Consider the following 15,213-nt stretch of genomic DNA (forward strand, 5'->3'; position numbering starts at 1 on the left):
GTTATAGTAATAAAGTGTGGAAGTCCCCAGGACCCCATGCAGTGTATGTACACATGAATCATGGATATCAGACACATATATAACATGTAACAAATAATACAGCAATGCCAAAAGGAAAATATAATGCGAATTAAATATTAAGCAATGCTAAGCATTACATAGCTCAGCTTAGTTAGGGTAAGCAATGTGTATGTTGGCTAACTCTATCTGCCCAGTGGTATGCCCCTTTAAGCAATGCCAACATTAGGTAAGCAGGTGTGCCCATTGCTTAGCCTTTTTAAAACCATTCAATCACGGGATAGTGTGGGAAATCGGCTGTATTTAAAACCCACAGGTGACAATAATTCCCATAACTGGTTGCAGCTCCCTACTGTAGGCAGAATGACTGGAGTTGGGGAAGGCACTCGATTTAGAGCGCAGCGCTGGGGCACCCAGGAGTCCAGATTCATGGTATGGCTCCTGGTAAAACACCATGAGGAGAGACTACTGCAGGGCCAGTACCAGGGCTCTCAGTATAAAGTGGAGGCTTGGGACAGTCGCGCCCTTGACCTCACCAGTACCACTGGTATCCCCAGGACTGGTGAGTAGGTCAGACATCACTATGCTGACCTGAAGCAGCACAGGGGCGATCTCTTGGATCAGAGGATCCAAGAAGCAAGGCAGATGTGCGATGCCCCAGCACTGAGTAAGTACCTATTCTACTACATAGATAATGATTGCCAAGCTTGTGTATACTATGGATAGGTAATGGCTAAATATCACTGTATTTCTCTGACAGCTGCAGATGAGCGGGTTGAAAACCAGCAAGCCCATGCTGCTAGGTTGCAAAGGCTGCATCGCGAGGCAGGTTAGTAATATTCCTGCATGTACTGTCATAACAAATAAATATAACAGTTCTGGAAAGTGTTGTACCAGTATACAAATGTATTGTATATGGGATGTATTCAGTAAACCAGACAATATGGCAGGAAGACTGTCATATAGGTTGCGTGGAAATAAAGGTGTAATATCTTGTGAATAAAAGTATAACCCCTGGAGTGCTTGTGTACATCCTGCTTACATATGTTGTTGCAGTCTTGCATTCTATAAATAGTACTGTTGCATTAAGCAGTGTTACCCCCACTGTTGAAAGCAGGTAAAATGTGTAGGAAGGTCAGTATAACAATATTGGAAGTCCCAAGAGGTCACTCATATAGAACAACTGAGGGAGACTTAGAAACCACTGGAATGTTTTATACCAATTCCCTGATAGCACAGTGTACTATGATGCCAACTGTAATATTTTTACCACACACAGCAGGGGTTTGAATCCCGGGAGTGGTAGTAAGTTGTAGGCATAATCATAACCCACAACTGTACAGAGTTTGCGAGAATGTTCACATAGAAAGCTGTATGCATAATTAGACCCAACAACTGCACAGACTTTGCTAGAATGTTCAGATAGTGCGCTGTAAGCATAATCATAACCATCAACTGTACAGACTGTGGCAGAATGTTCAGGTAGTAAGCTGTATGCATAGTCAAACCTCTCAACTGTTTGATCTGTCTAGCATGTCCAGATAAATGGCCCAAATTTGCAGCCCAGTAACCTGTTCCCCTAACAAATCAGTGTGATGATCCAAGAAATGTAGGCAGCTTATACTGACATATAATGGATAGTCAGACCTGAACAGAAAAAGAGAATGTATATGGAAACAAATGTATCATTGTAGCATCTCACCAGAGATAACAGATTGTTAGGTATGTGTAGAACAGCAACAAGGAATCTGGGAGTATGTGTAGAAATTGTCAGGTAGTGTTAACAATGAATTTCTCAACAGGTATAACAGGTAAGAGGTGTAGACTATACATAAGACACAGTCCACGCATACATTAATCTACAAACATACCATTGTACAAAGTAAGAACATTGGGTAGTGTAATAATACATGTAAGGGACAGATCACTGCAATGACTAAGAAGGTTGTGAAAAATACAGGGTTATATTAGTCGGATATCTTTCTTAAAACTGCAACACCATAGCTCGTATGAGAAGGCCGGTCCCAGCGTACCCACCTGTCACACCGCAGCTGGCCATGGCACTGAGCACCAGCACATCTGGGGCATAGCCTGGGACCTCCTCCTCCATTGGCTCTGCACTACCTTCGGTTGGAACCACTGCAGGGGATGGGGCTTGGTCTCCCGCTGGGAGCGGGGGTGGAGATGTACCTGTCAGCCGCCATCAGGTCCGGGCTGTGGTACGTAGGGAGCTCAACAGGGAGTTTTGAAACCAGCTACGCTAGCTTGAGGGCCGCGTGGTGCAATTAGAAGGTGAGCCAGCAAACACAAGCACCCGCATGTATGGATATGCACGGACCAAACCAACCAAGGTAATGAATAAAAAAACAAAAAGGTCCAGCATAAATGGGTTGAAAACTAAAATAGTTTATTTAGGTAGCTTCAAAAAAACAAATAGCATTCCGGTTTCAGCAACAGCCTTCCTCAGTGCTTTTTTTTTTAGAGGGTGAGCTTGCCCCTCCTACCCAGCCACCAGCACAGCCACCTTTGGTCCGTGAAGGTGCAGTGGTGACTGCCCATGGGTGGGGACCTCAGTTCCACTGTTTCCATTTGGGGGCTCATGGGCTTGTGACTTCCAAACACCCCTCCCTGTCCAATGTGTTTACCCCCCACATGTGTCATATACCGCCCCTCTATGCATCTTGTTTGTCTTGTCTGTTAACTTACCCAACCTACCTCCCCAAAATCCCACTCCCATCTGAAAAAGAAAAAAAAAGGGCAATCTGTTTCCACAAAAAAAATCTCGCCCCATACATAGCTGTCCATTTCGCACACGTGTCCACTGGACACATGTAATCTGGCCTAATTGGCATCACAATGAATTGTTGCAGTCCTCACCCCCACCCAGGGGTTTGAATGTCCAAATCTACCTCCAAATTCAGTGTATATGCACAGCTGTTGCTGTAGAAGAAATGGGCAGCTATGGACCTTCTCTACACCCTTCCTGCATATCCCTGGCTATTTTCCCTACTGTCTTTCCCTCTTTGTGCCCCTTTTTTCACCACTTTCCTATCAACCCCTTTTTCTTTTCTTTTAACAAAATTAGCGTGGGGGTAAGCGGGAGTAAGCACTTTTAAGCAGCAGTAAGCGGGTTTAAGCCTGTTTGCGCAGGGGTAAGCACTGCTTACACAGATTAAGCAATATGGAAGCTGAGTATAAGAAAGTGTAACCGGAAGTTAGCAGTGCTTCGCTCCATGCAAACACGCGCACACCCGCTTACAACTGCTTTAAAGTGCCTTAATCACTCCATATCCAACAGCCCGTGTTCTGCCCAGCAACAAAATGAACAGCCTCTGCAAGGCTCAAACCCAGCCCTGCACACCATACACAAAGTGATTCACCACTAAGCCATGACAGATATACAAAAACCTGATGTTTTCAGAAACATATCATCCAGCCCAGTCATGCAACAGTACAGAGACTGTATACCAACATCTAGATGTATGTGTGTGTGTAAATATATTAATATCTAAACAGATACAACATATCTATATCTATATATATATATATATATATATATATATATATATATATATATATATGTATAATGTGTATATTTAAAAATATTTGCATATATATAATATATATGAACACATGCAAATACCTACATCGACACATATATATATATATGTACCTATGTGTCTACATATACACAGCAAGGTACATACATGTACGCAGATATATAGCTATGTAGGTATATACGGACATAGTCATAGTCATACATATGTAAGCTGATATATACATATATATATATATATATATATATATATATATATATATATATATATATATATAGGTATATATATGTGTGTATATATATATATATATATATATATGTATATATATATATATATATATATATATATATATACATATATATATATATATATATATATATATAGGTATATGTGGCCATACATCTGTAGATAGCAATGGTAGATTAACAAAAACAAATATGTCCACATACACCGTTAATGGGGTTGACAGGTCCCAAACAATATATGTCTTATATGAATAGGCATACCCCCCTCAGCCAAACACGTCCACCCTGTAATACACTACCAAGTGTTGCAGATCCCATAACCAGGACCTGATATGACATGGGCACAAGATGTTAACAGTACTACATCCAATATGATGCCATGCTGCCATTGGTAACATATCATGCAGTACAGTCTGGCTCCCATAGGAATTGTAAAATGTGGAAGCTGTCAACATCCCCAGGATACATATACACAGACACATATCTGCAGATAAAGATATACCTATATACAAAATTACATATATATATATATACATGTGACTACACATACACATGCAGAGATATGTACAGTAAGATACATATGTAGAAGGTGCACAAAATATGGAACAGCCACCATGCCTACAGTTCACACATGAACAACTGGACACTGTATGGGCCACCCATACAAATGACTATCATTGCCTGCAACATATGCCCACAGAGAGGTCATAGGAAAAACACCACACACAAGTTTGCAGGAATGGAAAACCTTTACTTGTGTACAATTACAGTTCTATATACTATTGCTACTGTAATTGGGATTGTCTTCACAGACATGGTGTGTGTGGGAGGTCACATCTGATTTCCACGTGTGCCATTGGCTACTGACAGACATCCTAAGGACATCATAGTAAAGTACCGCTGCTAGCACGTACTGTCCCTGTTGACTGCAGCAGAGATATTGGCCAATATGTGTGGACATTCTGACACACTCTGTACAATCCAGAGGTAATCACAGAACCCCTTAGTGCAAAACATGTGTACCATGCCTGACAATATGGATGTTAACAGCCATGTAGATGGGTATAACACATAACAACTGGTATACATATGCCGCCATAGGTTATGCATTCACACACCCCTGTCTAGCCTGACACTTAATAACCATTGGTACAGGGATGCTATGGCCACATACTACCCACTAGATATTGACATACATGTGTACAGCATCCCACTGATCTGTCTGACATACATGACTGTTAAGGGAGTCCTGGCAGCAGTACAGCTGGTAAGTACCTGCACATGACATCTCACTGGTTAAGTACATTAAGCTGCTAGGCATGTAACAAAGTACTGTGCAGGCTACAGGCAGACTGGCTCAACACTGGCCTACATCTCCTATGGGAGAATGCACATGCACCTGCATATATAGCAGGCTGTACAGGTATGTCACAGCACAGGGTAAGATATACCTGTGTGAAAGTGCATAACCACAATCAATGAGAACACAGCCTCTGCCACATATGGCAAGCTAGCATAATATTACAGTATATGGATGATCTGTTCGACACCATCCTCATATGTGCCACTCACAGACTGACCCTACATATACTGGGCTGCTACACAGTTTGGTCTGATGGCTGTCTGTGGTATGGAACATGTGTGTGTATGGCCCTACAAACATGTAAGCCAATATGGTAACATACAGTGGAGCAGTAGGTAACATCAGATAGGACGGGACAAAGGACGATGACAACTACCACAGTCTGTACACAGTCCAAGGTACATATTAACAATACACACACTGTCGACATTCATCATAAGTACACATTCCTCAGTACTGTGCAAACAACCACAGTATGTCCAGGTTATGTCATCAAATATAACCCTTACTGTACATAACATGTGTAGCAGTCTGATATCTCCCTGGCTTGTTATCAGATATGATGACACTAATTATGGTGTACAGCATATGTGCACCTCTTCATGCATGACACATGTACAAAGGTTGACAAAGTTGTGACTGGAAGCACATAAACAGGGCCAATATTGACATGTTGCTGTGATAACCTCATACATTTACTGTTGTAACAGGGTTTTTTGCAACATATGTCCTATGAGGGATATGTAGTCAGTAACTGTCATGGCTTTCAACATCTACAGACTGTAGTAGGTAGATGCTCGATGGGTAACACATGAAACCAAAGGCATAACACACTGCCCAGTCTGCAGATGACCCTGCAGATGGGGATTCCTCATAAACACAGAACTGACATGTAGGACAGCCATATCCACACACACAATATTAAACCAACATTACTCCAAATGCAGTATAGCAGCACTTGTAGTCTGTAGTCAGGTCAGGCACACCCCCTCCTGTGTGTTGCCCTGTTTCCACAGTGTATGTTGTTAGAGGTAAATTCCCAATCCATCTGAGACACTGTTTGCCAAACAACATATCTAGTTCCTGCTCACAGTGAATGAAACGGGCCAACACCAACATGATGTTCCTAGATATTGGAGTGTGTTTCCATGTAATTGGCTATGGGAATGTTACCACAGCTGTTCCACATGCAATCAGCTAGGGGAGGGCTGCAATTCGTGCAGAGGCCATCAGCTGATAATGAGCATCACTTAAAATACATACGCTGCTGCCTAACAGAGCAGGTGTAGGTCTAGACATCCACCCGAGAGGGAGTGGGAGAGGCAGACAGAGGCAAAGACAAGTTAGGGAGGGGTGAGAGAGTAAAACCTACACATGTTTGTGTCACACACCTACCAGCACAGGGTATCAAACCCCTGACGACTAAGTTGTACTATCACAGTTCTATGCAGTTATTGGATGCACCACATGGGTTACCTGTTGAGGAGTCTTCAGAACATATATATAATGGTGAGTGACATCTGCAACAGGGACACGGTAGCTATACAGAAGGTGATGTACACATGCCTGTCTGCATGAACAGGTGCCAACATCGATACAGCCACACTCTCACAGGGTCGCACACACATTGACACACTTAGCAGGGCCTGGATTACAACTCATCAGTAGTGGGATTGCCACAACACATCACTGTGCAGGTATCACATGCACCACATGGGTCATATGGGGGTTGTATGGGGAAAGGGTATGGGGAGGTGTCTGACATCAGACAGCATGCTACAGTATGCCCATGGGGGTTGTAGGGAGTGTGGATATGAACATACTTACCATACAACACACACACAAACACACAGGGTGCCAGTAATGGCATGCATGGGTCCATGTCTGTACGGGTGTGTGGCGGCCAACTGTGCCAGATGGCTGTACAAGGCTAGGCAATGGGTATACCTTGGCATCAGGCCACATGACAATGGTTTACATTGTGGCTCAGGCCTGTAGTGTCTGCATATACCCAAACAGGTGGGTATTGTATCCCCCATCCAGTCACCTGGGTGACTATTGTGTGTGGCCAATGCTGTGTATCATTTGCCATGTATGTGTTCCATAGTCTATGACATGGATGGTGTCTGGGATGTGCACACCTCCTACATGCATGTACAGTGACATGTAGAACTGTACCTGGGGTGTCTGGCCCATTTTGTGATCACAGATTATCATCAGATGTGCCAGTCTTGGCCACCTGTGGCGGGAACTGGTAATGGGCAGCAGGTTTACTCCTGCACTTACACTGATAGCATGCTAATGGCATTCCCTGGTGGCATCTGTCAATACAGGGCATGTTGTCAGGCACGGTATGTCCTTTTTGGGTCACATGTGATTGCAGCACAGGTGTTGCAGGTGTCCATTGGGTGACATAGGGAAGGTGCACTGTCTGAATGTACGTGTATATTGGACAGATGGACAGGGTGCCATGCCCTCTGTACCCCACTGCTATCACCCCATAGTTACTATCAGTGGCCAATATGCAGTGTACTACCCACATATTGGCTGTTGCCTAGGCATGTGTGTGTGTATGAGACATGGGCTGAGAGTGTGCTCTGGGTAATACTCGGGTAGCTAATTGTGATTGTCTGGCCTTGCTGTCACATGTATGGGTATGGCTTTGCACCCCAGCCTCTCAGCTATTTCACATCTGTTATCCCTGTATGGTGGACATTGTGATATATAGTAGGGCCACAATATAAGAAATATGCAAAACTCACTCTACATTGGCCACACACTCACAACCACCTCCACCCAGGATATGACTTACACACACACACACACACACACACACACACACACACACACACACACACACACACACACATACACCTGTCATGTCTGGGAGTAAAACCCCTACCTAACTAGTTTACTACACTACAGCACTATGCAATTATAGTACGTGCCATGGAGATTAGTGGTGTACTCTTTCCCCAAAGGTGTATTTCACAATGAATGATATCAGCAGGATTGCCAAAGTAGGCCATTTGAAATGTACTGCATGTGACTAGCCTAAAATGCATTGTTCCCTACACAGGCAGTGATACACACACACACACACACACACACACACACACACACACACACACACACACACACACACACACACACACACAAAACATCCACAACTGACATCCACCTAACAGAGGTCTCTATCACACCACAGCATGGAGCTGTTATAAGACACGCCAAGAGGTTTACTGAAAAATCCCTTCCCCAAAGGTGTTTTTCACAATGAATGACATCAGCAGGATTGCCAAAGTAGGTAATTTAAAATGTACTGCGTGTGACTAGCCTAAAATGCATTGCTCCCTACACAGATAGTGACACACACACAAAACATCCACAACCAACATGGGTGGGTATAAAACCCCTAACAGAGGTCTATATCACACTACAGCATGGAGCTGTTATAGGATGCACTATGGAGATTACTGGGATACTGCCTTCCCAGAGTTGTATTTCTAGGTGGATGACATCAGCAGCCTTGCCAGTGTTAAGTATATGAATTGTAGGTAGTGTGAGTACCCTAAAAAGCATTGCTCTCTACACAGACAGACACATACACACACTTGCCATGTATGGAAGTATAACATCTACCTAACTACTTTATCACACTACAGCAGTACGCAGTTACAGGATGCAGTATGGAGATTACTGGGTTATGCCCTTCCCAGAGGTATATTTCTAGGTGGATGACATCAGCAGCCTTGCCAAAGTTAAGTACATGAATTGTAGACAATGTGAGTACCCTGAAAAGCATTGCTCTCTACACAGACAGGCACACACATGTCATGTCTGGGATTAGAACTACTAACTAACTACTTTATCACACTAAAGCAGTATGCAGTTACAGGATGTGCTACTGAGATTACTGGACTATGACCTTCCCAGAGGTGTATTTCTAGATGGATGACATCAGCAGCCTTGCCAAAGTTAAATATATGAATTGTAGGGAGTGTGAGTACCCTAAAAAGCATTGCTCTCTACACAGTCAGACACGCACACAAACACACTCACACAGTTGCCAAGTCTGGAGTTAGAACTCCTACCTAACTAGTTTATCACACGGTAACACATTAGTACACAGTTATGGGACATACCATGGAGATTACTGAGCTACAATTTTCCCAGAGGTGTATTTCACATTGGATGACCTCAGCAGGCTTGTCATAGTAGGGCTATGAGGAGGGCAGTGTGTGTGCATGGGCCATAACCCATTCATCTAAGGGTTGTCACGCCACATGCAGGCACACACATGGGGTCATATTTCACAGGTATGTGTATAAAGCTGCTTAGATGACTACTTCCTTGCACAGTCATGTTGCACAGCTGGCACATGCACCACATCGTCTGTATTGCTGACAGATACTGGTGGCTAGTATCTGCAGTGAGTGACATCTGCACCTCATGTGTTTGGGGCCCTTTGGCTGTGTGCTGGGTGGGACAGGCCTGGATGGCTCCTTGTCACAGTCGCCCTCTTCCACACATCTATGTACATCTACCTTTGGCTTATTATACTGTGTTGTCCTGACATATATGTCTGTATTCCTATTCACTGTGTGTGCAAGGCATGAGTGGTGCATATTGACAAGTGTCTGCACTAACAACTGCAACTGCCAGATATGTCTGGTCCACTGGTGTTTGCAGACATGACCTTCATGTGTTTAAGTGTGTGAGCATGCCCAGTATAACCTTTCATTATGTTGTTGATTGACATTGCCTTCATTTCTCTGTGTGAGCATGCCCAGTATGGCTGTCTGTATTGAATGTGTGGATCAGGTCCAGGTAGTCTGTGCTGCAGTGCTGACCTTTGTGTTGTACACCGACGGGTAGCATGCTGTCTCTGCAGGGTATCCATTGATCATTTTGCTTTGACTGTTACTACAATTCTGCATAGCAGGGGGAGGCACACCTGACGGCTTCTACATTTCTACACAGGAGTGGGGGGCGCACCTGACTGTTACTACATTTCTACATAGGATGGGGGGCACACCTGACTATTCCTACATTTCTACACAGCAGTGGGGGGGGGCACACCTGACTGTTATCACATTACTATGTAGGATGGGGGGGCACACTGACTATTTCTACATTTCTACTCAGGACTGGGAGGCACACCTGACTGTTATTACGTTACTACGTCAGATGGGGGGGCACACCTGATACTTGTACACATTCTCTGTGACTTTACTTGTACACATTCTCTATGACTGTACTGGCATGTCAGGTACTCCATTTCATTCTGTATTCTTACCTATCATGCTGACTAGAGGCATACCAGTGTACTACAGATCATAGCTTTGGTTGCCCTACATATTAGTGTCTGACTTCCTACTCTTCAGAACTAACATCCCACTGCCTGACCTGCTGTAGTCTGTCTGTGTAGGCCTGGGGGTGAGGTTAACCGTAGCCATCATTCAGGGGCCATAGCACAGGCTCTGTTTGTGTTTGTTTACACCTGTCCTGCTGGCTGGGACTGTTATTGGGTATGTGAACCGCCCTGACTGGCATGTGTAAGTCATATGGCCACACATGTTGCTCAGCACATTTCCTGCAGTGGGTTTTGTCACCCTGTGTTGTACTGCCTACTATAGTGAGTCCAGTATGTGTTGCAGATGTCATGGTTCCACTATGGATGTCTACTGTCTGCTGCCATCACATTCAGCCACCCAATTCCCTAGCATGCTCACATCCATACCATAGATACAGGTATCAATGCATTCTACTCCATTTGGTAATTGGTAGGTTGGCTGACTTACCTTGAGGGTGTGCCTGACTTGCGGATGGTGCTGGAGGGCTGCCTATGTCAGATGCACATAGTACACTCCTTATACATGGTTGAGCACAGATAGTGTCATGTTTGGCATCCCTTTTACTGTATGTGCAAGTCGGAGAGAAGTGTCATTCCCTGGGTCCCCACTGTGTCAGTGTATGTGCTACGCATTGTCTCTTTGCCGCGGCCTTGGCATACTGGGCATGGCTCCATCTGCCTACTGGGGCAGGCTCAGGTTGTTCCTCCTCTGAGTGATTCTGTTCCTATGCAGGCCTTGGCATTGGTGGTGGGCTGTGTGGCCCTGCCCCGTGCTGTACCTGCTGCAGCTGTTTCTGCAGGATCCTATTCTGCAGCATGGCACATACCATAACAATTTGGGTACATGTAGCTGGTGAGTACTGCAAGGCTCCACAGGATGTGTCCAGACACCAGAACTTTGACCTGAGCATCCCAAACACATGCTCTATTATAAGTCTGGTCTGTGCATGTGCCTCATTATGGCATTCTTGTTCAGGTGTGTGTGCATTTCTGATGGGTGTCATCAGCCATGGCTCCAGTGTGTAACCAGCATCCCCCACTAGGTGACAGTAGGACATGTCCCCATTGCCCAATCTCTGGTACAGCTGCGTCAGATGCCACATGTGGGAATCATCATAGCTTCCAGGGCAGCCAGCACACACATTCATTATAATGTCCTGGGCATCACAGACAACCTGGCAGTTGATGTAGAGGATTCCCTGCGGTTGATGTAGGCCCTACCCTGATCACCAGGTGGTGCTTTGATGCATATGTGCGTGCAGTCTATAGCACCCACTACCTCAGGGTATTCTGCTATTTGGTGGAAGAGACACATATTGCTGACCAACACCTCACCTACTGGCATGTGCTGACATGGCATCCAAGATCTGGTGGAATACTCTGGATGCTGATGCCTGTGAGATCCCCATGATATCCCCAGTTGAGCTTTGGGAGGTACCTGTGGCTAGTATTCCTAGGCATACACATACCTTGGGGAACCTATCCACTGGGATGGGTTCCCCTTGGTCAGTTTGGTGTGTCAGGTGTGGCTGGCACAGCTCGACAATTTGCTGTAGGAGGTCTCTGTCCACCCCATAGCCCTCCACTATCTCCAGCTCATGTAGCCCCTGGTAGGTTACCCTGGGTCTGTACACTCTTATCCGTCTCCTTACTGTGGGTTGATCGGCAGCATTCACATCCTCACCACCCTCAGCCTCTTGCACATGTTGTTCTATGTTGCCTGCTGCAGCCCTTCTCATTTTGGTGGTTTGTTTGTTAAAATTTCCCTGCTTGTATACACCGGTGGTGTAGAGTGTGGGAAAAAAACAGAGGGGTAGGTGTTTGCATAGTTTATAGTAGTGTTCTGATCTGGGCTGGTCTGCTGCCTCTGTAATTGGCTGATTCTGATACATTTCACCTGCCAGCTATGCTCTTTCCCCTAGATTACCTTCCTACTGCTGTTTTCCCTTCCCAGTGCCTTCCTGTTTAAGCCTGGGGGCATGCTGTGCAGAGTGCTCAAATGTGCACATTGCTGCTATTTTCTTCCTGTAAAACCTGGTGCGTGGTGCACACACCCGCTTAGGCTTTGTAAAGAGTGCTAGGCAGGTTTAGACACACCTCCTAGCTTAGTTGTGCTAAGCTAGGAGCATATCCGAGCCACAGGGCTCCAATCTGCTTACAGTATGCCTGACACCCCCCACCCCCATGATGTCACTGACCTCCTAGGCTTGCACCAAGCTATTCCTACTCTTACACTGTTGGGACCTGACTCACATGCTGGGGAAAACTGGGATTCACTATCCTTCCCCTCATTTGCATAGGATTGCCTGCTAATGCATAGTTACATGTCTCACACTGAGCCTCCCCCCTTAGCAACCACTACTCACTGGCCAGGTTGTCTTCTGCCTGCCATTGACTTGCATGGCAGAATACTGATTTTAGTTAGAATGCTTATTTTAGGTTTATTTTATTATTTTACCCCCCCCTCCCGATCCCATTAGTGCGCCGCTGCCCTACGCTTAAACAGCCGAGATCAGCTAAACAAAATAAATGTTAATTTTTTAAATTTTTGTATAGTTTGCAGTGCCAATGGCCTTATACTTGGCCATTGCCATGCTTACTACATGATATGCAGCCTTTATTTGGAGCTGTCATAGCTCAGTTTTGGATTTTGCAGAAATGTACTTGGTTATTATCCAAGTACATTTCTGCTGAGTGCACTAGTCCTGCACGGACGGTGGCAATCTTCCTGGATCGCAAAATCACCTCATTTGCATGGATTTCTCCTGCAAATGGGGTGATTTGCATACAAGGGCTTCATTTGTGCAGGATTAGTGCAGGAGCTCTCGTGCACGCCTCTACAGGCTGTTCCTGGATCACACGGCAGACATATCGCCTGCTTGAGCTCCTGCACCGATCTTGCACTCCGTGCAAGCTTTTGAGAACCTGGGGGAAAGTGTACAAAGTGCTCACAAGCTGAGGTAGCTCACAAGTACTAATGCACAAAATACAAACCCAGTATTATTTCTACATTATTCTGATTACCCCATGCTTATACAGGGAAAGAGAGTTGTGGTGGCAGAAGGATGGTACACTGATATGAAATTTCGCTTAGGAGGCTTTGCTGCAGCTGAGTGAATTGTCTGTTGGAAAAAGCAACCCAAGCAAAAGGGAAACACGTTACAGTGATAGAAAGGTTGAGAAACGAAACAGGTTTATTGAGTACAAACCTAATAACTTCATATTGAGTAAAGTGGAATCTTAACAAGCTGTTGAAAGTAGTTCAGAATAATGCATGCTGCAACAGTGAGAAAAATATACTGCTTACATGAACCAGGTATCATTTTGCTTTGTAAATTGCCCTTTGTTTTTAGCAAATAAAAACTGCTGCCTAAAAAGAATTTTTTGAATGTTGTCTATGAAATTGTGCTGCTTCTGAAATATACTGTTTAGTAAAAACTAGATGGGAGTAGTGTGTAAAGGAACAACCCAGTGTGTTGGGAAGTAAAAGTAAAAACAAAATGGATGTACAGTGTTTCCAAAAAAATAACTTAGAAAAATGAAACTTTGCACAACACTGTCTGACACTGTACTAAAGAAATCTGTGATCAACCCTTTTTCCTGAGAAATTACAAAATTACAAAATAACTTTGCTGCTTGAAGAATACAGGGGTGGGTGTGTAAAAGCAATGTTTTTTACTTGAAAGAAGATTCAAGGTATGGTGTTTGTACTTCAACCCATATTGCTGAATTTTGTAGAAAGGCTAGAAGACTAAACAATGCTTCTGAAGGATTCAAAAATGTGCTTTACTATTGTCTTCAATAATAAATTATGACTGGGATAGAAGACAGACATTTGGAAATTGTACAGGGAAGGCTGACTGAAGCACAGTACAAAGTCAGAAACTAATGACTGATATAATTGAGTAAAAGACTGAACATTTGCAAACTGTGTCTTGTCTGTTGTACTTTATTCAATCAAAAAACAAAGTGCTACTGGAAGTTAAAGGGTATTCTTCTGTAAATTGACCACATAATCACCAGCTATCAAAAGTTAGCAAACTTTGAAATGCTACCTATACAACCTGTACCCATACTGAGATATCTCCATGGCAATAAAGATGGTTGATTAGAAATTGTCTGGTAGTGTTATCGTTACAAAGAGGTATGTGAACTCTGATAAAATTCTGTGAACCTAAAGATGATGTGAGCAGCTAACAAAGTTAAGAGCATAGTGTTAAAAACAAATGAACATATTTGTCAGCTAATAAGTGATATTGAAGGGAAAAATGGGTTCTGAGGCTAGAAGATGTTATTAAAATGCAAAAAGGTAACATATGTTTTATTATAAGTAAATGTATATCAGCAGGCCAGTTCCAAAGACCTGAAGTTCAACCTGTTACAAAGCCAGGCTGTGCAGGAAGAAGTAAATGGGACACTCTTCTAACATTTTGCAGTGCTGCAAGAAAAAAGTCAGAGCACTGACTGAGAGTGTAGAATGACAAAGACAACCAGGGAGCACTCTATCTTACCATTAATCAACAGTAAAACTGAAAGCAATGCTTTCTGAAAATAAAAATAAAATACAATGGTTGATGGCTGTAAAAACAAAACAGAGAGAGAAGAAACTGTTACTTTGTCCAAATGATTCCCTGAAATTTTCAAACACATTGGAGCCACTGGGGATGCACAAGC

This window comes from Protopterus annectens, chromosome 1.part2, assembly GCF_019279795.1.
Source record: "Protopterus annectens isolate FY-2018-M chromosome 1.part2, PAN1.0, whole genome shotgun sequence".
Lineage (NCBI taxonomy): Eukaryota > Metazoa > Chordata > Ceratodontiformes > Protopteridae > Protopterus > Protopterus annectens.